This window comes from Peromyscus leucopus, chromosome 6 (assembly GCF_004664715.2).
Source record: "Peromyscus leucopus breed LL Stock chromosome 6, UCI_PerLeu_2.1, whole genome shotgun sequence".
Classification (NCBI taxonomy): Eukaryota; Metazoa; Chordata; class Mammalia; order Rodentia; family Cricetidae; genus Peromyscus; species Peromyscus leucopus.
Window position 1 is genome coordinate 32240365 of NC_051068.1, and position 27174 is coordinate 32267538.

General features: G+C 47.7%; 1 long non-coding RNA gene across 1 annotated transcript; it reads left to right on the forward strand.

Moving 5' to 3' along the window:
* Positions 1-9031: 9031 nt before the first annotated feature.
* On the forward strand, positions 9032-25918 carry LOC119088161. The gene is made up of 3 exons (XR_005091755.1): positions 9032-9500; positions 11657-11764; positions 25484-25918. It is a non-coding gene; the product is annotated as an uncharacterized LOC119088161 (long non-coding RNA).
* The last annotated feature ends 1256 nt before the right edge of the window (positions 25919-27174 follow it).

The window sequence follows — 27174 nt, forward strand, 5'->3', positions numbered from 1 at the left end:
GCTCATGCCGTGGCTGGCTACAAGTGTCCTTGTGCAAAGCACAGCACCGTTAATGCTTGCCTGCTTGCCGCTCAGCCGTCTTCGGCGGCTCTCCCTCGGTGGTCTGGCTATTACAGCGAGTTCTTAATGTGTGCTCTATCATTGTGGTAGCATGTGGATGATTGCATGCTCGGCCGACACTAGGCAGGGGCGGCAGGTGCGCTGCAGGCCCGTTGTTATGAGTCGGCCGAAGGTTCGGCTGAGGCGGTGGCGGTAAACCTCAGCTGTTCCCCTGAGACACTAGCCTGTTCCAGCTCTTTCCTCAGCGTGTCCCTTGGTCTCATGCTCTGTCCCTCCTAAATGCTTTTCTCTGTGGTTTGATGCAAATGTGGGGCCCGGCTGCTTTTATAGTCTTGCCGACTCCCTAGGTTGGTGAGGAACGTAGAAGTAGCCATTGTCGAGGGCATGGCTGCCGGCTTTCAAATGAGAGGTGGTTCAGGGCACTGTGGTGATGGGTCAAGAATGGTTTTAATCATTTAAAGAAGAACGATACACATTTCAGTGCAATTAAAGTTTCCACGGGTACTGCGGTTCTTCCCCAGTGTTCAGAAAGAGCGCTGCAAGAGGGCCTGGAGAGATGGCTCAGCAGTTAAGAGCACTGGCTGCTCTTTCAGAGGACCCAGGTTCGATTCCCAGCACCTACATGGCAGCTCACAACTGCCTGTAACTCCAGTTTCAGGGAATCTTGAACCTTCACACATACATATATGCAGGCAAAACATGAACGTGCATGAAATAAGAATAAATAAATTATGAAAATAAGCTGTCAGAGGCATGATATTGTTGTGCAATATTTCTTTACACTGTGTGAAGATGTGTCATTGTGACTGGTTTAATAAAAAGCTGAATGGCCAATAGCTAGGCAGGGGAGAACAGGTGGGACTTCTGGGGACAGAGAGGAACTCTGGGAAGAAGAGAGGCTGACACAGCCAGTCATTATTTGTGGGCTGTTGGTCCAGGGAAAGTTCATCAAGATATGTACATATTTAATATAAACTAAGTGTGACCCAAGTATAGATTCCAATGGCACACCATCAGTTTCTTAACACCAGTAAAGGTTACAAACACAAACACACCCTTCCTTTACCTTTTCTGGGCATCTACAGCTTTCTTTGCTGTCCACCAGAGACACAGGATTGTGATTACTAAGCAGTTTTTATGGTTCTTATCCAATCTAATTCACAGACCCTTCACAGAGCACAGAAGACAGCACCCATCAAAACCCAGCTGTCACTGAACTTCTGATGACAACGTTCACGGGGCTGGCTGCTCAGCTCGGGTGCTCTTTGAGGCTCGGGAGGTATCCATGGACATAGGCTTCCCTGGACATACACTCCTCCCCAACAGAAAAGCACAGAGCTCAGCCTATAACTTCAGCTCCAGGAGAGTTTCCTTGACTCCAAAAGGTATAACTGAGGAAAAGCGTGGTGGAGGCCCCATTCTGTGAGTTGCTTATCCACCTAGTGAGGCCCTCTATTGTGTGTTCTTCCTGTTTGACGTGGGCGGCCTTATCCGAGGCCGTAGCTGGGGTGCTCTTTCTTTCAAGCATATGTGGCAGTGTGGGTCCCGGATAATGCAGGTGAACTCATGAGTGATTCCTTCTCTGTATTTGCTCTGAATCTTTGGGCCCAAGTCCTGTGGCCTCCCCTTCCCCCCACCGTCTTCTTACTAACGACACTAACCTACTACCTCTCATTTCCTTTAATCCTGTCCTAGAATTTATTGATGGCTTTCTGATGTTGAGTCTGGAGAAAATTTATTCATGTGCCAGTTCAGCAGCTAGCATTTATTAACTACTACAAAATGAGCGTTTTACCACACAGTGAAGATACTTAGTTGAGTAAGGCATTTGGTTTGTGCCTAAGAGCCACTTAGAAATGGGGGAGGGGGAGTCATCTTTATTCCTTTTAATCTAAAAGGCTGACATGTCCATCTGGCTGCATTTGGATAGCCTTGGTTTTGGGCAGCTTCACCTAGTGTCCAGCTCTCTGTGCACCCATGGGTAGGGGCCCTCCCTCCTTCACATCTGGGACTTAGAATACGCCCATGGAGACTGGTAATGATTTCCTTCTTGGCTCGAAGAGTTTCCTGGGTTTTCTGACATAGCTTTTCATGGAAGAGGATTGGCCTGGCTGTGAAAACATACCAGTACTTGAATGCATTCTATTGAGAAAAGAAAAGAAATACATGCCCACATGTGTGGACACAGCAGCTAACGCGTCCAGACCTACCTTCCACAGCTATTGTTCAGCCCTCAGAATGGCCTGTGCCCTGGGCAGGAAAGGAAGAGGCCATCCAGAGAGGCATTTCCTAAGGCAAGATTAAGCAGAGCCAGGGGAGACTGGACTTGGTCAAAAGGAAATGGAGAAAAGTGCTCTGCCTCCCACAGAGTGATTCCGGCAGAAACAGACCGACGGGAACCTAACCATGCAGCATCTCAACATAAGCACAACTCCGGTATTAGCGCCTAGCCAGCCAGGGGCTTCTGCAGGCCTGCAGGCCTCCGCCCCCCACACACCTCAAACAGCCAACACAGTCCAGCTCAGGTGGTGCTTCAGCATCTCTTTCCGGGGGCGCATTGCAGGGCTGAGTCTTCCTGCTGCTGGAAGATCTTTCTCATGTCTTACCCGGATCCCTCATGCTACAGCTGCAGCTCCATCCGGCTTGCACAGCTGAAATGGAGGTGGAAAAGACACGGTCACCCTTTTCTGCTTCTGAACCATTCAGGCATGTGATGGCTTCGAAAATAAGCATTTCCCCCCTTCGGTCAGTAGAACATCTCTCCGAACTGGTAAAATCGAGAAAAACTTTGTCAAATCTCTACACTCCAGGGAACAAGTTGTAGTTATCCAACAGATGAAAAGTGCAGCCACAGTACTCTCTCCCCATCTGGTTTGTTCGGGAAAAATCTTTTGCTCTGGACTCTTAATTTCCACCCAGAACACAGCTCACTGCTTAAAGAGCGTTTTGTTTTCTGTTTCTGGAAACCATTGTGTATTGCAGCAGAGACAATGAGCTGGTCATTCAGCTGCAGCCACCGAGTATTAAACTATCCACACAGGTCCACATGAACTCTCAGAGGGAAGAGAAACCCGAGCACGGAGCGTGTCCTGCTGTGTATGCACTTGAGTGACTGGGGCCCAGGGCCCACTCTGTTCGTTTGACCATCCTTAAGCATTCGTGAGCTCTCTCTCAGCCCTGGAGGCTGTCCCCACAGCCACCCTTACACAGTGCGCAACTGTGGATAGTCGTTGGCATGGTCCAGGGGACAGCGAGCCAGATTGGGCGGGGAGAGCATTCCATTATTCTAACACAATGCCATAATAGGATACAGAATTCTTTTCATATTAATTCTTATACAAGAGGAATCTTCAAGCTCAACTCTCACACTGAGGTAGAAGGCAGGCAGCTCTTTGTTGTGTCTTTTGAAACCAGAGTTACCGTATTCACCTAGCCGAATGGCACGAAGCTCTCTCTCAACCAGCCAGCTCAGAGCATCTCCTGGTGGTCTTGGCTGCGTGACTCTGAACCTGGCAGCCGATGCTGCTCTTGGGAAACTGGCCCTTCTGGAAGACTGGCTTGTTCTTCTTGCCCCATGACCAGAGTGCTTTTGGGTGTGGAGCCAAAACATCACCAGGCCTCCGACTCGTGCAGCAGGCCGAGCTGATGGGCTGCCAGTTGGTCTCCAAGTGAAGTGTCCCCTTGTAGCCCCCAGCCCCCCACTGCCAGGGTGTGGGTGAGAGGCTCTCTGGCAGGCCGGAAGGAAGGCAGGGTACCCTCCTCCCTAAGCAACTCTTCCCAAATCTAGCATAGCCTTCTGAGTCTCTTGCTGACAGGCCACCTCATAGACTGGACATGGGTGCTTCGGCCCAGAAGCCTGAGTGCTCTTTCAAACCTGACTATGACCCCTTGGGTTTGGTTTCTTGCCACAGAGTCTGGGTAGACAAGCTGTTGGGCGTGGACTAAGCGAGGTGGCAATGTGGAGTGGACGCCAAGAGAGGGGCGGCCTTTTGTCTTCCTTAAAGTGCAGGCAATGAGTTTATCGGTCTTTGTAGCCTACTCCATCTCCGTTCAGTATGATATAGGCAGCGCCATGAGTAGAAGTATATCCAAGGAAATCCCCATGAATTCTGATATGCCTATGATAGCAATTTATCTTTAATTCATCTATTACTTATCCACAGAGCAGACATTTATCTAGTCTATATAGTGATAGCACGAAATCGCCATGTATTTTCAGGGGGAATAAGGAACATTCTCCAAGCCTGTACCCCGCCCCCTGCCCGCCCCCCCAATTTCCCAGAAGCACCTTTCAACTATTCTGCAAGCAGGAGCTTCCTGGACATCATTGCAGCCTCTCTTCCTGCTCCAGGGAAATGATGACACTTTTTCCACTTCCTCTGAGTTTCTATTTGCTTCTAATGAACGAGACTCCATATGCAAATGCAATTATTTTTCTCCAGATTTCATCTGCACAACTTGAACACTGGAGTCTATCGGGGTTGTTTGTACAGGAGCCAGGCCTGAATATCAGTGCTGAATACCAACCAAGGAAAATAATAAAATCTATGAAAAATTACCATGGCTAAAGAGGATTATAGCATCCCCTCTCCTCAGGGTACGACTCTGAGGGTCACCAGCAAGTGACCGTGATTTAATGAAGTGGCACTCCCTCTGATTAGGACAAAGTGGGCCTGGCATCTTCCACGGCACAGCTACCCTGTGGCTGAGCATGCCAGGCAAATGCTGAACGTTCTCCCAGCCTGAGGGAGCTGGCAGTGGACAGTGAGGACATTCCACTGGAAACTGGGCCATCAGGAGCTGGAGACAAAGGCAGCTGATTCAAGTGCACCAAATTGGAGTTTCTCTAATCAAATATATTAAGTTCGCCATCATTCTTGATTGTTTTAATGGGAAGAAGGGGCAGCTGTGCCTTTCATTTTCTGAGCATTTTATTTTGTGCCACAGGGAAAGAGGAAGGGGAGGGGAAGGAAAGTCAGCTGGAAAGGGAAGGGGAATCGAGATGGCAAAAGAAAACGACAGGAAACTGATGTCCTTTGTCTTAAAAGTAAAGTGATTTTGCATGCTCTTCAGCGCCACATGGAGAGTTCCCAGAGCTGTCACTCACCGGCAGTGCCCCAGATAGTCCGCTTATAAAGCACTCTTACACAGGGGCAGAGAAGGAGCCCGTGAGCACACTCAGGGTCAGAGCACTCAGCAAAGAACCCTGGAGACTGGGGTTAAGCAGCTTTGCTTCACTGGCCACATGGAAACCTGCTCAGCAGAATGTCTCCCCTTGACAGTTGTGCTTTGTACCAGAATTCAGTCTCAAGACACTTAGGGGAGACTCATCTCCACTCCTTTTGAAACCTTTTGGGCTGAGGGCAGAATCCACAAAAGGCCCCTTTTAACCTTTGGAACATCGAGTTTAAAATCCCACTGAAGAAACCTGGCCCAGCTCTCTACTGTTTAAACAGCTTAACAGATGGGCCAGGAGAGGCTTCCTGCCCGAAGTGAGCAGTACATGCACCGTCTTAGTGTGCACCTTCAGCTTCAGAGCACAGCCCTGGGGCGTGACGTCACTTCCTCAAGTCTGCTGGGTTGCTCACAGGATGAACCTGAGTAAGATAGGAACCGAACGCTCTGCTGTGAAGTCATTTATGTGGGCCCGTGGGAGGCAGGCGACTCCAGTAGACACCATGTTGGTACTTGGAGCGGCTTACACCTGAATGCAAGTCTCAGAGGGAGCAAAGGTCCGTGGCTGGCAGCTCTGGGCTCACAGACTTTCACAGGCTAACTTGAGTGATCCAGACTTTGGAAGCTCTCGTGCCTGTCACAGCCTGAAGGCAGCCCGTTTCTGAGCTGGAATGTGAAGGCAGCTGACTGTGTCAAAGGGCCAGAGAATAAAGCCACAGTGTAACACGAAGGCCTGATTCACCAGAGACAAGATGCTATTAAATCAGACTCTGCTCCTCCAGACGCTTCCTTGGAGACCCCCTTAGACACAAATGAATCTGTTCCTCCTCTGAGAAAGAAGGGTGGGGCTCCTTTCAGAAAAAAGAAAATGTTACTGGGCTCTCTTTAAATGTCCTCATTTGAGGGGAATTAAAGGGAAATGTCAGAAGGCAGCATCTCTATACTCAAGGGCATTGTATCAAGTGACACAATGCAGGCCAAATGAAGTTCCCGTCCTTTGGGGGAATCTAATAACTCCATCAATCAGCTCGGGCCTCCTGTCATCTACAGTAGGCCTCCAGCCTCTTCAAGCGGGTCCTGTGATTTGTCCTGAGACAGCTGGGTGTAGCAGCAGGCTAAGGGGAGGAAGAGATTTGCCAGTGTATGTAGTCTTTCCTACTTCCCTCCCTCCCTCCCTCCCTCCCTCCCTCTCTCAGGCACAATCAATGCCCCTTTGTCCTCAGGGCCCCCCTCCCTCTAGGCATGGCCTGAACAGACACCACGGCAAAGGCCAAAGGAGGAGTTCAGCTCTCAGCCTGTTCCTCAGCAGTCCTGAGGGGCTGAGTCTCATCCGCAGCCTGGGAGTCACATCCAGAGCTGGCAGGCTCCAAAGAGGTGTCTGTTGTTCTCATCCAGGGTGTGGGTGGTGCTCAGGTGGCCGTCTCTCCCTGTCTGTGGCTGGTGCTTGGGTAGTAAGGCAATGCAGAGGTGGAGGGCTGTGAGATCAGTGGAGAATACACAGGGCTGAGAGCAGAGCGCCTGATTCCATCAGTGTCCCTGATTCCATCACCAAATTTACCCAGCAAACCTCTGGCAAGTCCCTTAGGCTCCCCGTGGCTCCTTCTTCCGGCGGAATGTGAGGGTGGATGAAAATGATGGACCCAGTGTCTTTATGTCTGGGGATGGAAACGCGATACTACCAGTGACAGCTGAGGACGTGGTACGGGAGACACAGGCTTCCAAGTGAGACAGCCTTCAGCTGAATCCTGACCACACAGCCATATGGTTTTGCTCAAACTGGAAAGCTCCTGTTCCTCTTTTGAGAAAGTATCAGGTTAATTCCTATCTACCACACAAATATATTGTGAGTGTAATGACTGGACTCAGAAGAAAGAATGTGGATGGATGCCAGCACATAATCCATCTAAAACATCAGCCTTTTTCTGTAACCTGTCAGCGTTGACTTAATAAAAAGCCACATTCATCCAAAAGCCTCAAAATTTGAAAGAAATCATGTTGCCAATTCATGTCATAAGTTCTAAACACTAATTTTAGAGACAAAGCTGGAAAAAAAATCATTTACTGAAAGATGGGATTATAGATTGGTTGATCTTGCCAAGTAAGTTTGTTAATACACAATACCCACTCTCATTTTCTCTCGGTTAAAAACTGGTGTGCGTGCACATGTATGTGAGTGTGCGTGTGTGCATGCGTGCGTGCGTGCGTGCGTGCGTGTGTGTGTGTGTGTGTGTGTGTGTGTGTGCGCGTGTGTGTGTTCCTGTGCATTCCTGTGTCTGTTTGCATGTGTGGAGATCAGAGCACAGCTTGCAGGAGTTGCTTCTCTCTCTCTACTGTGTGATCCAGGTTCGAAATCAAGGTATCAGGCTCACATGGCAATTACTTGCAGTCCGTGGGACATCCTGCTGGCCTTATCTCATCTTTTTTTTTTTTTTTTTTTTTTTGTTTTTGTTTTTTCGAGACAGGGTTTCTCTGTGTAGCTTTGCGCCTTTTCCTGGAACTCACTTGGTAGTCCAGGCTGGCCTCGAACTCACAGAGATCCGCCTGCCTCTGCCTCCCAAGTGCTGGGATTAAAGGCGTGTGTCACCACCGCCCGGCCTTATATCATCTTTTAAAAGGCTAAAGGTCATAATGGTCATCATTCTTTACTGGGAAAGGACCCTTATTAAGCTGACATATGTAAAGAACACAGGTTCTTTAAGGACATATAGGTTCCTTTAAAAAATTATTTACGTGTGTGCATAACGTATGTGTATGAGGGGGTGCCCATGCTAAGGTGAGCCTGTGGAGGTCTGAGGACAACTTTGTGGAGCTGGTTTTCTCATCTGTCCTTTACATGGGCTCCAAGGATCAAATTCAAGTACCCTGACTTCTGAGCCACCTCATTATGCCAGCCCCAGGTTCCTTTAATACATAAAACGAACGTTTCCTGCATTTTTAGCCTAGTGTGGGCACGGGGTGGCTTCTCTGCTCCGTCACCTGTACAAGACTAGGCTTGAGAAGCCTCTTCTGAGGAGTAGTTAGCTAGCCCATCTCTAGGTGGCTGTGTTGGCAGGCTGCAACATTTTGCTTTTTCCCCTCTTTAACACAGCACCTACACACGCATGTCACCTTTGTGGCATGGGCTGACACTGTGAACCCAGAACTTCCCAGGAGTGAGCAGAAAAATCTATAGGATCTGTGCCGTTCCGTTCCACACTCCAGCTGCCTCCATACTTGGATCCATGTGGAAAGAGCTCTCCTCTTCATATCCCTGAAGAGCAAGCTGAGCTCATTTCTAAAAGGTGGGCTCCTCCTTTCATTGGTCTCCATGGCATTTAGGGGTACCTGGGCTATCTTGACTCCTCGGCGCACTACCCACACAGAAGGACCCCTGTGAACTCACATGGTGTGGGCGTCCTTGAGGCTCATCAGATTCTCCTGGCTCTCCAGCCACACTTCTATCTTGGCCCAATCTTGGAAGAGAAAGGAGGCCATCTGAGTTCATCTGTCCCCTTGCTCCTGTCCTTCCCTGGCAGGATTAGCGTGGGCCCCCAGCTTAGAGAGGACTATTTCTTTTGAGCAGGCGCCCGCGCCGCTCTCATCAGCCGGGAATCCAGCCATTCTCCCGCCTCCACCCCTGCCCTGGTGGAGTTGAGGGCTAATTGGATAGGCTAGATAGGAGAAGCTGGACGGCTCCCCACCTCCTACTGATTTGGGTTCTTACACGGAGGCCCCATGTGTTGTGAATTACAGAAATGCCAGCCACACCCACAATGAAATACAAGCACCAAAAAGCCGTCGAGAGCCAAGTGTAAGCGACTCTGAAACGCCGTCTCCGGCTCTCTGAGGCTGGCTTCCACGAGGCCCATGAGCCAGGCTCCAGGCCTCTGCCTGGCATCAGGCTGCCTCGTTTCTGATGCTTTTCTTTAACTTTCTGCTGCCAGCAGCTGCGGCTGAGCCAGTGTCGTTCTCTCCCTGCGAGGGCAGGGACCCTTCTCCAAGTGAGGTCTCTTGACAGAAGAAACACACAGACAACCCCTTAGGCCGAGTGTCAAATCTTGCTCTGGTAAGAGATGCCAGTGCCTCTTGGTGGAGTCTGAGTCACAATCTGCAGCCTTTTGGAGCCTAGAGAGTGCTTGGACTCCAGGGTCCCTCCCTCGGGCCAGACACAGACTTAACACTTAGCAGGTGTTAAGTCCCATGCTACCTCTCTGCTCATCTGGGCCTGGGTCCTCCAACCCAAAGATGGCATCAAGGACGGCTCCCTGCTTTCGGGACCTGTGCTGGTGAGTGGAGGAAGGCAGTGTGGCAGGGTAGCCGTGTAAATGGGCTTTGTCTTTTGGGGTTTATGAGTTTCTTTTGAAGGTGATTTTGACTGCAAAGAACACTGCTTGTTTTCATCCGGGAGACTTCGGTTCTACCCGGGCACTTGTCAAGTGCTGGGATCCTGCTTGAGGTTGAGGTTGTCTCTTCATGTGGTTCCACGTTCTCAAGCTTCACTTGTTTCTGATGTGGCGTCTGTAGCCAATGAAAGCATTTCCCTTCCACTCCTTGCTCTGGCCCCTGTGCAAAGTTATAAAGTGAGAATTTTTTTTTGGGCGGGGGAGGGATGTCTGTCTTCAACATTTCTTCTCTCTGAAATCTCTTGAGGGCAGAGACCACTTCTTCAGTCACTCCTAGGAGCAGCAATGTTGATTTCCTCCTTTGCTCAATAACGGGGGTGTATGTGAGGGTGGGGTGTGGTAGGAAGCCTGACAGGGGAGCCTAGGTGGTGGGAAGAGGTGGCCACCTTCCATGGAAGTATTCCTGAGTGAACACTCATTGTCCGAGATATGATGAGAACAATACTTGTACAAACAGGAACCCAGCCCGCCCTCTACCTGAGGACCTCCATCTACTTGAGGATGAAGGATTCCACCATCCTCTTTGGTAAAATTGTGTGTGTGCATGCACACATGGGAACACGTATGTGTGCATACATACTTGTGTATGTGCACATTTGTGGGTCTGTACATGCATATGCACGCGCATACATGCCTTTTGTTCGAGACAGGGATTCTCACAGGCCTCCCTCCAGGTGGACTGGGCTAGCTGGATAGCAAGCACCAGAGATTGCTTTGTCTCCACCTCCTGTCCTGCCCCTTGTTGAGACCACAAATGTGTGCTACTGGGTCTGGCTTTTAACATGGGTTCTGGGGAGCTGAACACAGGTCCTCACACAGTGAAGGCAAGGGCTCCACCCACTGACCGACGTCTTCAACGCCCCAGTAGCCTCTCTTAAAGGCCACCTCCACCCTCTCAGATGCCAAATCTGAAGATCCTAACCAGTATTCAAGACTGTCACCTCCCTCCAGTTCTGGGTCCTATTGACCATCACACCTTATTTTATTCAGCAGAGGCCGCTGAACCGGTTAATGCCATGGGGAGTGGTACCATGCCGTGGTTAGAAACAGTTCTTTTATCCTAGCATTGGTTCACATTCTGTTCTGATTTGTCATTACTTTGTGACCCAGGTCAGTTATACAGTCTCTTACCTATTAGATGGGGAAAATGTCCGGAAGCCAAAGTGGCATAATTTTCAGGCCATCAGGGAAGGGGGAGGGATCTCATCAGCTACTCTTGTTTAAATGATCAGAATGCTTAGCAGAAAAAGGTGTGTTGAGTCACTGTGTAGATTTAGGCAACCACATAGCAGCTCTGGGCTCTAATTCCCAGGATCGGAAAACAGGGTGTGGAGGCTGGGACTCCAGGCAGCTGGAGTCTGAGGTGCTAGGTCTTCAGGCCGTCAAAGGCTACAGCTAACTGGACTGGAAGCCAGATAGGCCTTGTCCTAAGATGACTTACGGAATCCAGCAGGAGGTTCACAGCTTTTGAAGAGGGGACAGATTTCACAAAAGGAAGAAGCATTCTAAAACAAGGAAATAAACCAAACGGAATCATGCCAGCCACATCTTCCTTGTTTCTGCTGGCAAAAGGCAGTCAGTGGACAGTCCTCCACAGCTGTGGTGTCCCATTGGGGTTGACAGCAATTTCCAGGTGCAACAGAGATGCTGAGGTTTTGCCTAACAAATTAAAAGTACACAGAGGCATACAGTCTCAGACCTTTGGTGGTGTTGAGTTTCATGTTTGTGGTGACATATGGTAATCAATGGAGGTCTTTCCCTGATCCAATTAATCTCTGAATACACCAAAACTTTCCAATAGTGCCTCATAATTAATGAGTGACTTTCATAGACTCCTTCGCATGATTGACTTTTGGGCTATAGACAAAATGGGCTACATGTTTGGGTCCTTCTCCTCAAATTTCTATGCTAAAATCTTCACCACCAAAGCCAAAGTAACCTTTGGGAATTGGCTAAGTCATGAGGTCTGATTTCTCATGAATTAGACTAAGATCCTATAAATGAAACCTCAGAGAACTTTCTCCTTCCTTCCACCATAGGAGGACACAGTGGCAAGCTTACTGGGTGTGGATGAAGAAATGGTCCAAGCCGGATACAATATTTCCCTGACTCTTCAATCTGGGACCTCCAGCATCCAGAACTTCAAGGTATACATTTCTATTGTTTCTAAGTCAGCTGGTCATGTGGTATGTTACCATCATAGCTGGAACAAACTGACATGTTGTTCTGTCTCATGAGCCCCAACTTGGAACATATTATTTCCTCACGCTTTTACTGTGGTGATGTATTGTGTACACTAATAAAATTTGCCTAAATATCAGAGAACAGAACAAGCCACTAGACTAAACATAGAGGCCAGGCAGTGGTAGCAAATGCCTTTAATCCTAGCATTTGGGAGGCAGAGATCTGTCTGGATCTCTGTGAGTTCAAAGCTACTCTGAACTACATGAGATTGACTCAGTCTAGGAGAGAAAGAGAGCCAGGCAGTGGTGGCACACACCTTTAATCACAGCACTTGGGAGTCACACGCCTTTAATCCCAGCACTGGAGATCTCATGCCTTTGCTTGGGAAGCCCACACGCCTTTAATCCCTGCACTGGAGAGGTTGAGACAGGAAGTGACATGGCAGGGCGGAGAAAGGACTGTAAGGCGTGAGGAGACAGGAACTTAAGGCTCTTTGGCCGAAGTTTCTCCTTCAGCTGGAGGCTTTTTTGCCTGGAGCCTTTTGGGTGAGGACTCAGAGACATTCAGTCAGATGATGTGTGGAACCAGTGAGGTGAGACGTGGCAGTGGCTTGTTCCTTTGTCGCTCTGATCTTTCAGCATTCACCCCAATATCTGGCTCCAGGTTTTTTATTATAAGACCACTGGAAATTCAAGCAACAGCTACAGTTTGCGCCTACTCTACCTTGAGCCTTAGCTGTTGCCTCTTTTATCTCTTGGAGTGGTTAATCTCCCTCCTTATCAAGAGTCTTTTTGTGATTGCATCTTCTTGAAGAGCTTCCCACTATTGTCTCAAGGAAAGCTCCTGTTGGGTTCTTACAAAGCAACCGGTGTCTATCTTTGTAATTGTGACTTTTCCGAATCCCACAGTTGTTGACTTAATGTGCCTGTGAGTTCCTGGGGGCCAGAGCTTCTCTTGTCTTACATCCTTAGTTACATAATATGGATAATAGAATTGTTACTGAATTGGAAAAAAAAGCAATTATACAAGCCCAAAATATATTGTTTGCTTTAATAAGGTATTAAGATATACTAAAAGACTGGAGACAGCCCCTAACCTTGAGGAGTTAATCTGAAAGAACTGAAAGGATCCATCTGGCAATGCTTTAAAAAAGCATTCAGGATTTTAGAAAATGCCAGGTTGACCTAGGCAGCGAGCTTATGTGGTCTTAATTCTCTATTCAGAACCAACGGATCTGCAATGACAAATTCAGATCCTTGAGTTCCTACCTATGTCTCCCAAATGAAGTTCTGCAGGGTGGGACCTGAAAATAAACACCATTCCCATGCTGGCTTGGTCATTCTGAGAATCCATGTAAGGCTGCGGAGTGGAGGGTGGCAGCCTGTAGCCACTTTCCTCACTGCTATGATGGAGATGCATTCGCCTGGCAGAAACAGTTCCAGAGGAGAGCTGTATCTTGAGCTAGGATTTAAGGGGGTGTAGTCTATGATGGTGGGGAAGTTAACACATAGTGTGGGGAGTTTGTGGTACAATGTGTCACACTTCTCAGTGGACAAGGGAACAAAGAGAGCTAGGGCAGAGTTGGCTGGGCCGGGACCCTCAAGGCTCACCCCCGTGGGGAGCCACTTGTTCTGACGTGGGCCCCACTGGCTAAGGGTTCCACAGCTTCCCTCTGCATCATCACTAGCTGGAGAGCAAGTGTTCAAACATAGGAGCTTGTGGAGGACATTTCACGTTTCAACCACAACACCGACCGGAAGATTGAGCAGGAGAGAGGAGACTCAAGGAAGCAGTTTTTACAGCTGAAGAACGCTAAGCTGTGCACAGCACAGGCCGTCGTCGGAGAGCAACTTGACTTTCGAATCGAACCTCTCTCCTGCTTCCTTCCTTCTGTGATATTTGAAACATTTGGAGCACAAGGAAGAGCGCCAAGAATTTCTGAATGTCATAGTATGCCACCTGGATTTTGGAACAAGGGCCATAGACATGAGCAGTCACCACAGCTTGATGGGAGGGAGGGTGGATGCTATTAGAATGTCCTCACTGTGGAAGGAGGAGGAAAGGCCCATGTCACTCAGTCTGGGAACAGAAATAAATAGACCACCCTGCGGGGCCCTGAAAAAACTGGCCTCCTGGGGTTTTGTCTCTTTTGCTACTAAAAGAAAACATAGACAATAAATAGACAAAATGAATTCTGGGCCTTCCAAACCCAGGGCCTCCGTTAGCTTGGGGAGACCCTTCAGGCTGGAGAAGTAGGGAAGGATGTGAGGCTGTTGGAGCTTTGGGGTCTCTCAGGTGTTGGAAGGAAACCAGTGTCTTCTGTGGAAAGCAGGGCTCAGAGGGAGATAAGACATCTGGCAAGACATTACTGTTTTTTTTTTTTTCCTCTGGCCCCATGAGAGGATCAGCCTGCTCCTGCCCTGGTCCCCCAGCTTACAGTTTTCTTCCCGGGATGAAATGTGGTTGAGTTATTGTAGAGTGGGAAAGCTCTGTGTGGTAACTGAGGAGAGAAGGAGGGGAGTGGATGATCAGCCAGTCTTGTCAGAGTGGTCAGCTGATGGGTGACTCATGTCCATCTGGGTCCAAAAACAGACTTAGAGGGAAAAGCTGTCCAAGGTACCGAGAGGCAAAAAATCAACAAATATGGGCGGAGCCTTCATTGTTTTGAGGCAGTTTGTCTCACCTCTGAGAAGAAAGGCAAACAGGAAAACTGAATATATGGGACTAGCTGGCTGAGGAAAAGACTGAGGGATGTGTCTCCAACGCAGAAGGAAAGAGTTGTGATCTACTTCATTTTATTTATTTACCTTTGTATGTCTTGAAACTGACAAGGAGACAGAAAAATCTAGGAAGCAAAGGGGGGAACTGATATCATGTGTTGTTTTCAGTCATTTTTCTCAATGCTAAAGATGAATTTGACAGATTCTTTGTATTCATGTGTGTGCACGCGCACACACACACACATATGCTCACTGCACTCACACACTCACTCACACTCACCCACACTCCTTTAAACCTGTCCTTGAAATTTAAAGTGACTTTAACTACTGCAGGATTCTCCTCACCCTAAGGCCATCGTGATGAAATTGTAACCCCTGGCGATGACACTTGTAACGGTGTGGCAAGATGCAGTGATTGGTTAGTATTTACTGCACAAGAGCTTTATAACTCATTTGCTCTGAAATAACTTGTGATAAAGTTCTGTATATGACACAATTTTCAACTCTCACTTGCCTTCCAACACCTTTATATTCAAATCAATGCAATCTAGAATCCAATTATATGTTACAAGGAAAGCTCCTACATAAACTATGTTTAGCTCAAGTAACCTCTGTTTGTGTTTTCCAGTTATAATGTAGTAGAGAGAGACCCCAGAAAACAAAAATAAGGAGTGACTAGTGATATTGCTAAAGTTTTTCAGATTTTATGTGGGGTAATTTAAACTAAACATTTGTAATTTCATTTCTGTTTTTCTGCACAAACTTTTAGGGTTAGAGTTATCACACACAAGTTTTCCAGGTGTGTATTATTAGCTATTTGTTGAATCAGTGCATTTCTTAAAACCAGTTCTTTAAATAGTCAGGTGTCCCCTTTTTAGCTGGTGCATAAAAAATATAAACATTGACACCAGACAGGTCTTCCTGACCCTGGAGGATTGACAGCCGAGCTGTGCTGTGTTTACACTCAGATAAGAACAGCTTACCTCTCTGACGTGCTGTGTCTGGGAGTTTGAAACCTAACCCATGACTTGGGTTTTCTAGTATAGAAAGACTTAATGTGCCTGTGGCCACTCTGACCTTTGTTCACACACAGACAGGTGAGAGCATCCCTTTTGGCTCAACTATTTTGTTCTGCTCCCCTTGGTACCATGTTCCTGGATCTGCCTTTGATAATGGCCTGTTGTATTTCTAGCGGCTATTCCGGAGTTCTAGGGCTTCCCATAATATTTCTACTCTGGACATATTCTGGATTGAATTGTGCTTCCTTTTCCCCAACTCATATGCTGAAGCCATGACACCCAATGTGGGCACATGAGTCGCTTTCTTTTTCTTTCTTTTTTTTTTTCTTCCTGTTTTTGTAGTGATGGGTATTGAACCTAGGCAAGTGTTCTACCACTAAATAATACCCACAGCACTTTTTTCTCTTTCTTTCTTTCTTTCTCTCTCTTTCTTTCTTTCTTTCTTTCTTCCTTCCTTCCTTCCTTCCTCTCTCCCTCCCTCCTTTCTTTCTTTCTTTCTTTCTTTCTTTCTTTCTTTCTTTCTTTCTTTTCTTTCTTTCTTTCTTTCTTCCTTTTCCTTTCCTTTTTTTTTTTTTGAAACAAGAGTCTTACTAAGTTTCTTAGGCTAGTCTTGTATTTATTCAGCTGCCCTGTTTGGCCCTGAATTTGTGATCTTCCTGTATCAACCTCCTGAGGTGTGGTGCAGAGAAAATCCTTAAGAGAAAATTTAGACTAACTAAGTTCTTAAAGTGAGGTCTTAATCTGAAAGGACTATGGGCTATAAGAAGAGCAGAATGGGGCTGGAGAGATGGCTCAGAGGTCCAAAGGTCCTGAGTTCAATTCCCAGCAACCACATAGTGGCTCACAATCATCTATAATGAGATCTAGTGCTCTCTTCTGGCCTGTAGGCAGACATGTAGGCAGAACACTGTGTAAATAATAAATAAATAAATAAATAATCTAAAAAACTAATTTAAAAAAAAGAATAGCAGAGGGCAGGACTTGAGAGAGATGACTCAGTGGTTAAGAGTACTGGCTGCTCTTGCAGAGGACCTACGGATCTACACGGTGGCTCACAACCAACTGTAACTCCAGTTCCGGGGGATCTGATGCCCTCCATGGGCACTATACACACATATCTACTCATACATATAAAATAAAAATAATAATAAAAAAGGGGCAGTGGTTCCCCTCTTTGCTATGAGAACATAGCAAGAAGTTACTGTCTGAAAACTGGAAGCAGCACCCTCGCCAGCATCCCATCTGCGTGTGACCCAGGTCCTCCAGCATCCAGAGCCATAAGAAAAGAAATCTCCATTGTCTAAGCTACTCACTGTGGTATTTTCAATACTAATACAGATATGAAGTGCTGTCAAAGAACTGCCAAGGGGCAATTTCTTTGAGCAGAACGCATCTTGTTCCTTTCTAGTCAATCCTTAAAACAGCATTCTCTGCTCCTTCTTCCATGTATTGGTATTCACACAAACACTAACATTCTTTCTGTTACTAATATAGAGCATTTATCAAAGTCTCACAATAGGCTCAACTCTGTACTCATGGTTTCTGTAATGCTCGTTTCTTGAGAAAGACACTGGTTTGAGTTAATTAAAATCATTAATCTTCATAACAACTCAGAGAGGTTGTTAATATTACCACCCCCATTTCATATCCACTACAGTGATGATTAGGAAAATTCAGTCAGACAGGTAGCAGAGGGCAGATTTGGACCTCGAAAGCTTGGTTTCAGTGCCCTCGACGTTAGTCACTTATTATGCTCCCACGAGGAGCCTGTGAGACCTTTTAAACCACCGTATGCACTTCCAAAGTAGGTGATATTAATCTTGCTGGCGGAGAAACTGAGGCACAAAATGTCCATGTAATATTCCCAGCTTCACGCTTCAAACCTAAGCTCTCCAGCCAATGCCAGAAGCTTCTAGCCTTACCATCTGCATGGGTCCTAATTTATAGGCCGTAATGCTGGAGATAGTTTGTTTCCTGCAGATGATGTCTAAGAAGGAGTTTCCATGAAAAGGCCAATGCGTGTGAACAGCTCCAGGAGGTTGGGGTGCATGCTTGCCGGCAGTAGACAGGGTTGGTTATGCTCTCTTGGCTGTTGGCCACGGGTCCCACATCTACACCCGGCTGTATTCCATGTGCTTTACCAGAGATTCCCATCTCAAAGGCAGGGAGGGGACTTGCATCCCTGGGCTCTGACTCAGACAGAGTCCATGTGTTTGGAGTCAAAGCGTCTTTGTCTGACACTGGAACAACTTCTCTCGTTCAAAGTCTGCCATGCACCTGCAGATTTCCCATTAAACTGCCTGCCGAATCAGGAATAATGATTCTCAGGGGGAAGAGATAGTATTTGCATTTGAATTAATGTTGAGTTCAGAGTCACAGATTCCTCATCAAGAAGGATTTAGAGCAATTGCTGATATCCTGGGGATCTGTGACCAGCTCATTATTTTCATCTCACAGGGTAGTACTAGAATTCTTAATTTTTTTCAAGTCTCCTTTCAAAAGTTTGGCTCTTTTTACCCCCATGATCATAATTATAATAATTTTGAAACATCAGTCTGCTCAGATATCAAGGTGTTGAATGGATAATTTCACTTTAATGAATTTGTCTCATATGGGCTTATTTTTCACATCTGTCCTGAGCTGAATAGCTAACTGGTTAATATGAGAACTGTTCCGTTTCATTAGCTTCTCCCTGTTGATTTCCTTGAGGTGGAACTGATGCCCTGCCAGTTGTGAGCCCTGTCAGCGCTTTCCTTTTAAGCAAGCCCGGATCCAAGCTCTATTCTAAGATACTGATGCCAAGGAAGAGTAAAAAAGGAAATAATCTTTTCATCTAGGCAGACTGCAGGATTCCACATACCCAGTGGCTTCTGCGAGATTAGCAAGTGTTTGTTATGGACGTCATAAACTCTGTACCTGAGACCATCGTGGGCTAACTGTTCAGAGAAGGACACACATCCCTGACAAGGACGGGTGTGAGTGGAGGCAAGGGGAGGGGAGGAGGGCTAGCTGGTGAACTTGGGAAGTAAGGGGGGTAAGAGAAGAGACTAGGGCATCATGGGAACTTGGAAGCTTTGTTTAAATGGTTTCCGTTGAGTTGAAAGCTTTGCAGTATCTTATGGAGACTGCATCTTGGCTATCGTGTGGCCCAGGAGAGTATTTTGGAACATAGTTTCAAGTAAGACAGGGTCAGGCAATGGTACAGTGTCCTGGAAGAAGAAGAGGAGGTCGCTTGCTTTCCTGGACCTCTCAGTTCAGCCCAAATGGAGAAATGATCAGTTAGGACACTCCAGGCTGTGAGAGAAAACCTAAGCCGTACAGGAGGAAGGAGCTGTCCCATCCCTCACAGCAGGGAGGACAAGTGTACTTCGGTGGTTCTGTCATGAAAATCTATCTGCTCTGCTGTCCTTTGTTTCAGAAAATCCTTAGTCTTTGCTACTTGGGGTTGAATGATGAGCACTGATAAACCCTGAGGTGGCGTTTTGGTTTTATTTTTTTTGTTATTTGTTTGTTTTTATCACACCCCCAGCATGGGTAGAGCAGGAAAGTCTCTACACATGACAGAAACATTCTTCACCTAGGGTTTGGTTGGCTGAATAGGCCTTGTCTTGCATTGGGACCTATAATTGTTACCAAGGGAAGGTCATGAGCTTCCTAAAATCTGGGCTTCAGAACCAAGTACTAGCAAGAGGTATGGATAAACTTCATCCTGATGGGCCAGTCAGTGCCAGGATCATTATGTTGTAGGCTGTTTGGGCTGTGGAGAGCCAGGATGGTAATTAGGGAAATGAAGGAAGGAATAGAGTGCGTGAATCAGCTTTCTGTCACCGTGACAACATGCCTGAGATGATCAACCTAAATGCAGAAAGGGTATGTTTGACTCACGGTTTCCGAGGTTTCATGATCACTTGGCTTTGCCGTTTAGGGCCTGTGTATAACACACCATGAAGGGAAAGAACAAAGAAGGTGGTCTGTTTACCTCGTGGTATATAGGAGCCAGGGGTTGGGGAGAAGGGAGAAAGAGGCTTTGGGACCGATATCTCTTTAAAAGTCATACCTTCAGTTTCCTAACACAGCTCTCCTGGGCCCCACATCCTAAAAGGTCTGCCATCTTACAGTAGCGCCATGGACTTGGTTCCAAACCTTCACCACACAAGTCTTGGTGAAACATGAGAGGAATGAACTTATCATGGAGGTAAAGATAAGGAGACAGTTGTCACTCTGCTAGTCCTGACTGGAGAGTGTCACCAGAAATGCTTTGAGGTGATGAGATTATCTGACATCCAGTAGGACCAAACTAGACCAACTTCCCCTCCGGTGTTCATGATGCATACAACCAAAACAATGAAACCAACCAGAAAATAGAAGGCAACACCGAGAACTCAAGCTCTCAGAAAGATGTGGGGTGTACACGCATCTGCACACCAAATCTATTCTGTGTGTGCCCTGCCCCCTGTCCTCCAAGCCTTCAGAGGGCTGGATCCCTGCCACCCCAAGGGGTTCAGCCGGAAGAAAGTGAAGCATGAGCATCAGCTCCTGGGTGAGGTGACTTCCTGCCTGGGCGAACCGACTCTCCGGCAGGCACAACCTTCTCTGTGCTCTTTGTTGACTTTTATGTTCTTTGTGTCAAATATGCTTCTTTTTTTATTACTCTTAATCACCAGGGAACATTTCTAAGTTGTCCGTTTCACATACTTTTCAGTTTACCGGATGGTATCAGCGATGGAATGTTCTCTTTCAGCGGAAGGTTTGGAATGTAGGCAGAAACAGCCACTCTCCCCCAGGTTATGGTGTATTGGTGTTTCGGGTTTAAGTTCTAAGTAGCTGTGAAATTGATGACAGGTGTTGGAAGATAAGCTCGATGTGGGCAGAGTTACAGGGTGGGCTCCGGCGGGACGATCTCGAGGCAGGCCTTCTGTCCAGGAACAGATGTAACACAGGCTTTCTGAAAATCCAAACTTGAACCTGGGATTCAGAAGACAGTAATGTTGAGGAAGGAGGTGGCCATGATGGAGCAGGAGGTGTCGCGTGGCCTGCGCTAGATTTGAAGCCCGGCTGAATAACAGATGGCCTCGAAGGAAAGTCAAGAGCTCCGATATCTGAGGACAGGGGAGAAAAAGATGATGCTATTGTTTCGACCTCATGACCCCAAAAGGTTCTTGGATTAGAGGTTTCACCCAGTCCCGCTGCTGGGAAGTGTGGAATTTTTAATTGCTGGGTAACCCCACCTTTTTCTTCTGAGCCACGGGTGAGCGTTGTTGCTCTGCCATGTTACCCCCATGATACACTTTTTCTTACGAGACCCCCAAAAGAAATAACGCCAGTTAAATATGGACTGGGACATGGAAAATGGTGTGCTGAAATCTATCTTTTCTCTATAAATTGGTTGTCTCAGGTGTGCCAGTTAATTTGACTGGGTGGATTAGTGAATCATGTCTTTAGATGTGTCTATGAAGGTATTTCCTGTGGCAATTAAATCATGAGACTGTGGCATAGTGAATGTATGGATCCCTTGATGGATTCATAGCATGATGATAATGTGTGGTGGTATTGTGTTCCCCAAAATATTGTGTACCTTAATAAACTTACCTGGGGTCAGAGAACAGACAAGCCACTAGTTAGGCAGTGATAGCACACGCCTTTAATCCTAGCATTCCAGAGACAGAAATCCCTCTGGGTCTCTGTGAGTTCAAGGCCACATTGGAAATAGCCAAGCGTGGTGACATACGCCTTTAATCCCAGAAAGCCAGCCTTTAATCCCAGAGAGTGGTGGTAGAAAGCAAAAAGATATATAAGGCGTAAGGATCAGAAACTAGCAGCATTTGGCTGGTTAAGATTTTGGCTGGTTAAGCATTCAGGCTTTTGAGCAGTAATTCAGCTGAGACCCATTCCGGATGAGGACTCAGAGGCCTCCAGTCTGAGGAGACAAGACCAGCTGAGGATCCGGCGAGGTGAGATGGCTGTGGCTTGTTCTGTCTCTCTGATTTACCAGCATGGACCCCAATAACTTGCCTCAGGTTTGATTTTATTATTAAGAACTTTTAAGATTCCTGCTACAATAATGTGGTGATATATTGTGTACCCTAATAAAATTTGCCTGTGCCATTGTTTGGTGGTGGTGAAAAACAGGATTTGGGGTCTAGCAGGGGAAATAAGGTTACTAAGGTGTATTCTTGGGGGGCAGTGCACTATCTGACCATCATCCCTTCCTGCATGCTTCCCCTCTTTCCGCTCCCGGGTGGGCTAGGAACAGGTGAACAGCTCTCCTCTGTGACTTGCTCTTGACTCCATGATGTGTTTGCCCAAGTGAATGAGTGTAAGAAACAGTGGACAAGGACCCTCTGAAGCCTGAGCCAAAGTGAATTTCCCCCACGTGTCTGTCAGCTATGCTGGCCCAGCAATGACAGAGGGAAGTCGTTTATCAGGTGTTTGTCACAGTGATGGGAAGCACACAGCAGAATGGGTCACGTGGGAAGTCTATGAGGCCTCGGGCCTTGAATCCTTGTGTATCTTCCTTGTTCTAAAATGGCAACCAAAATCCCGTGGCATACCCCATTGGCCCTCCAGGAACCCACAAAGTCGTTCCCATCATGAAATATGTGAGGATGGCACCGTGACCATCAGCAGCAAGCACCGAGGCATCCCGGGGTGACGGAGCTCCTGATGGCACAGAAAAGGGCTGACAGAGATTGGAGGACCTCGCTGAAGATTCGGAGAATGGTGGAAAGAATGGAAGACCCCAGTTAGTGGCACAGAGGCTTCCAAGTCTAATGCTGCTCTGGTTAATCTCAACTTCTCGACTAGAAACATCCGGACGCTGGACACGGCTTTCTAAGGTCTGCCCTGTGTACTGCGGCACTGTGGCACGTCTCTGGCTGTGACTTACTAAGCATCTGTCGTGTCCTCCCTCTCTCAGTGAAAGGAAGGAGCTGGCAAACAAAGCTAGCTCCTGAAACGCATCAGTCGGCCTGTTGAGATGTGTCATCCTCCACTGGGGACAGCTAATAGAGTTAAATAGAGTGCAAGTGTCGGAGTCACAGGTTACCAGAGGGGCCAAGCAGCCTCATCCTGAGAGCCCCAGGCGGTGACTTACCGCTGAAGAACGACGTTTGGACCCAAGTGTAAGGAAACTTGAAGAAGTGATTGCAGGACAAAGAAGCATCTGGATTTAAAAGTTTAGCCTCTTTACGAAAACCGCAAAACAACACAGCAGATTGAGAATTGAATTGGATGGAACAACTTATAATAAAATAACAGCAACAGTGGCAGCACCAAACCTCAAGGATCGATCTGTGTGTTTATTGATAGTAATGCGGATGGTGCGTAAGAGCAAGCAGCTTCTGTGGACACCATTTATATCCACTTCATCATCCCACACATCTCCTGTAAGAATCATCTTCATTTTTTTGATGAGGAATCTGAGCAACTGGCTACTCTTCACGGTAGAGGCAGGCAAAACCCATTTCTGTCCAGTTTGAAAGATTGTGCCACGTCCTCCATAACCCATCTGTCTTAGTTAGGGTTTCTGTTGCTGTGAAGAGACACCATGATCAAAGCAACTCTTATAAAGAAAATATTTAATCAGGGCATCTCACTTACAGCTTCAGAGGTTCAGTCCATTATCATCATGACGGGGAGCATGGCGGCATGCAGGTAGACGTGGTGCTGGAGCTGAGAGTGCTCCATCTTGCAGGCAACAGGAAGTCGACTGAGACACTGGGCATTATCCTGAGTATAGGAGACCTCAAAGCCTACTCCCAGTGACACACTTCCTCCAGCAAGGCCACACCCCCTTCAACAAAGCCACACCTCCTAATAGTGCCACTCCCTATGAGACTATGGGGGCCAATTACATTCAAATTGCCACACCATATGAGAAGAATGTGGGGTGCATGATGCACAAAAACTCCCATGAGATCTGACTTATCATATGTGATACTGTGTGTATTATATATGTGTACAGATACCACATATGTGTACAGAGAGATGGTAACATATGGGACCGTGTCACAAGGCCGCTGATATTTCCATGGGTCCTCTGAATGCCTCATTTCTGTTTTTGTTTTTTGTTTTTGTTTGTTTTTTTGAGCCTGGGCATCTCCAGCAGTTTTGTGTGTAAGCGTGTGTGGCAGCAGGCGGCAGGCAGGCAGTGTGCTGTGACTGGGAAGGGTCTGCGGATGGGCAGGTGCTGGGAGCTCTCCCACCTGAGACAGGTTCTCTGCAGCAGCTCCCTTTCATCTTTGCTAAAGTGCAGGTTCTGATCAGGAACCTTCCTGGGAGAAGCACTGCAGCTTCCAGAACGTCCCAGTGTCCATGGCCTGCCGGCAAGCCGTCCTCCCCACAGGAGTCTACAAGCTCCAGGGAAGTTTTCACTGTCAAGAAAGCCAATTAACAAATAAGCTGGCTATAGAGGAGCTTCAAGTTCCAGAGAGCTGAAGAAATGGTGCTAAGATAACCTCTGCCCTGGCAGGAGGCAGGGAGCAAGGATCAACAGGACCCTTCCCTGCCTGAAAACAGAGAGAAGGCGTTAGCAAATAAGAGAAGGGTTGTGGAGAAGTGTGTAAGATTTATTTCCTCATGCAGAAAATGGCAAACATATGGAACCTATTGCTTCTAAACACTGGTAGATTATAAACCCCAAATGCCATAAATAAAACAGCTCATCATATAGTCGAAGCTCACTGTGGATAAGGAGTCTTATCTTAAGGAATCCACTCTAACTTTTGACACACATGTGAGCTCAGTTTTCTAAGACAAAAATGAGGACCTGCAATTCACAGAAAAGTCTCCCTCTTCCCCTCTCTTTCCCTTCCCTTCTCTCTCTCCCTCACCACCCCCCTCTTTTCCTGGAAAATCCAGTGTGGACGCTAGATTCCTAGTACTTCCAGGGGTCTGGGGTGTTTTCTGAGAACCAAGTGTTGACTGTTTGATGTGAATGCTGTACTGGGAGGCAGAAGATCAGTCTGTCTCTTTACATCCTCCACTGGACAGTTCCCGACTCACCCTGCTAGGGGCCCAGCATAGGGACGAAGAACTGCTGTGCTGTTCTGTATTCCTGAGGCAGGTGTTTAGAGTCTCAGCCCTTCATACCCTCAACGCTCAGTCCACTCTGTGTACTGACATCACTCTTGCAGTCTACAAATATCTGTAAATGGTCCTATGTGGTACCTGGGTAAAGCTTGTATTTGGAGAGGTGCTAGGAAGGATGCGGCCCACAACTGGGGAGCACTCAGGTTGGATGGGTCATGTGTAGAGGAAATTTTAAACCATCTTATTTAATAAGAAACACAGAGCCAAATACAGATCACTAGCGAATAGCCTTTAGCTTACCACTCACTGCTGTCCTTCCCCAGAGAGAGAGACCTTCTCCTATGTGACTTGTCTTTTTATTGCCTTTCTGTTCTGCCTTCCCATTGGCTCTAAACCCACCACATGACTTCCTCGGCACTGCCTGTCTATACAGACTTCCAGGTCTCTATGGTTGGTACTGGGATTAAAAGTTCAGGTCACCTTGCTTGGCTGTGTCCTTGCTTTCCACATCCAAAACATCTGACATTCCTCAAACCTCTTGAAATTGCTTCTCCTACCCACATATCATCATGGCCATGAGACTCAACATTAATTGTGTCTCTGATCCAATTCTCCAAGGGTGCAGATCTTGCCTTTAATGGCCTGATTATTCTCTTGCATGCTGCATTCATGTTCTCAAAAGCCAAAGATTTGATTATTATCTGGCTAGCTTCTGAATTGGGGACCATTCTATTTATTGCTGAAGACAATCTTTGTAAGAAATCCATGAAGGATTCTTTTGGGCCCTGTATAACTTTTGTGAATGACTCAATTTTCTTTCCTGCTTCCTCAATTCTGCCCCATGCATTCACGGCTGCCATCTGACACAGAATTAGGGTTTGGTTATCATATAAACACTGTCTTTGTATTTCAGCATATTGGCCTTCTCCAAGAAGCCGATCCTGGGAAATTTCTACACCTCTAGCCCTCCATTGACTTTCTATGATCTTAGCCTCATCTTGGTACTATGTGCACCACTGCAGCTGTGCTCTGGGTTCCAGGACAGCGGCTGTGCCCCGGGTTCCAGGACAGCAGCTGTGCTCGGGTTCCAGGACAGCGGCTGTGCTCCGGGTTCCAGGACAGCGGCTGTGCCCCGGGTTCCAGGTTCCAGGACAGCGGCTGTGCCCCGGGTTCCAGGACAGCGGCTGTGCCCCGGGTTCCAGGACAGCGGCTGTGCCCCGGGTTCCAGGTTCCAGGACAGCGGCTGTGCCCCGGGTTCCAGGACAGCGGCTGTGCTCCGGGTTCCGGGTTCCAGGATAGCAGCTGTGCTCCGGGTTCCAGGTTCCAGGACAGCGGCTGTGCCCCGGGTTCCAGGTTCCAGGACAGCAGCTGTGCTCCGGGTTCCAGGACAGCAGCTGTGCTCCGGGTTCCAGGACAGTGGCTGTGCCCCGGGTTCCAGGACAGCGGCTGTGCCCCGGGTTCCATGACAGCGGCTGTGCCCCGGGTTCCAGGACAGCGGCTGTGCCCCGGGTTCCAGGACAGCGGCTGTGCTTCCGGGTTCCAGGTTCCAGGACAGCAGCTGTGCTCCGGGTTCCAGGTTCCAGGACAGCGGCTGTGCCCCGGGTTCCAGGACAGCGGCTGTGCCCCGGGTTCCAGGACAGGCTGTGCCCGGTTCCAGGACAGCGCTGTGCTCCGGGTTCCAGGACAGCGGCTGTGCCCGGGTTCCAGGACAGCGGCTGTGCTCCGGGTTCCAGGACAGCGGCTGTGCTCCGGGTTCCAGGTTCCAGGACAGCGGCTGTGCTCCGGGTTCCAGGACAGCGGCTGTGCCCCGGGTTCCAGGACAGCGGCTGTGCTCCGGGTTCCAGGTTCCAGGACAGCGCTGTGCTCCGGGTTCCAGGACAGCGGCTGTGCCCCGGGTTCCAGGACAGCGGCTGTGCTCCCGGTTCCAGGTTCCAGGACAGCGGCTGTGCTCCGGGTTCCGGTTCCAGGACAGCGGCTGTGCTCCGGGTTCCAGGACAGCGGCTACAAGTTCTTTCCAGTCTTAAGGGATATTACAAGTTCCTATTACAAGTTGACCAGGAGTTTAACATTTGCTTTACAAATAGGGAATGCAGGCCATAAGATATTATTGCCTCCTTAAGTCTTCTTAAATCTAACATTTCAACTGGAGTCCAATTAGTTTGTACATGCACTTGATCAGGTAGCTGCTGTATGCTTACTGGATAAATTAAATTTGATTGTTTGAAAACAGACTTTCTTTCTGTAACTTTATAATCCAATCCTGAAATAATTTCACCCTTAAATTCTTCTGTCTGAATCTGAATTTCTCTATAATTCATTTTCACAGGTTTTCCTAAAGCTTTTATCCTGGCACTTAAATTGAGTACCAACCATAGAGACCTGGAAGTCTGTATAGACAGGCAATGATAAGGAAATCATGTGGTTGGGTTTAGAGCCAATGAGAAGGCAGAACAGAAAGGCAATAAAAAGACAAGTCAAAAGGAAGAAACTCTCTCTCTCAGGAGAAGGATGGCAGTGAGTGGTAAGCTAAAGGCTCTTCGCTAGTGCTCTGATCTCTCGGGCTTTTCACTCTGTATTTGGCTCTGTGTTTCTTATGTGATAAGA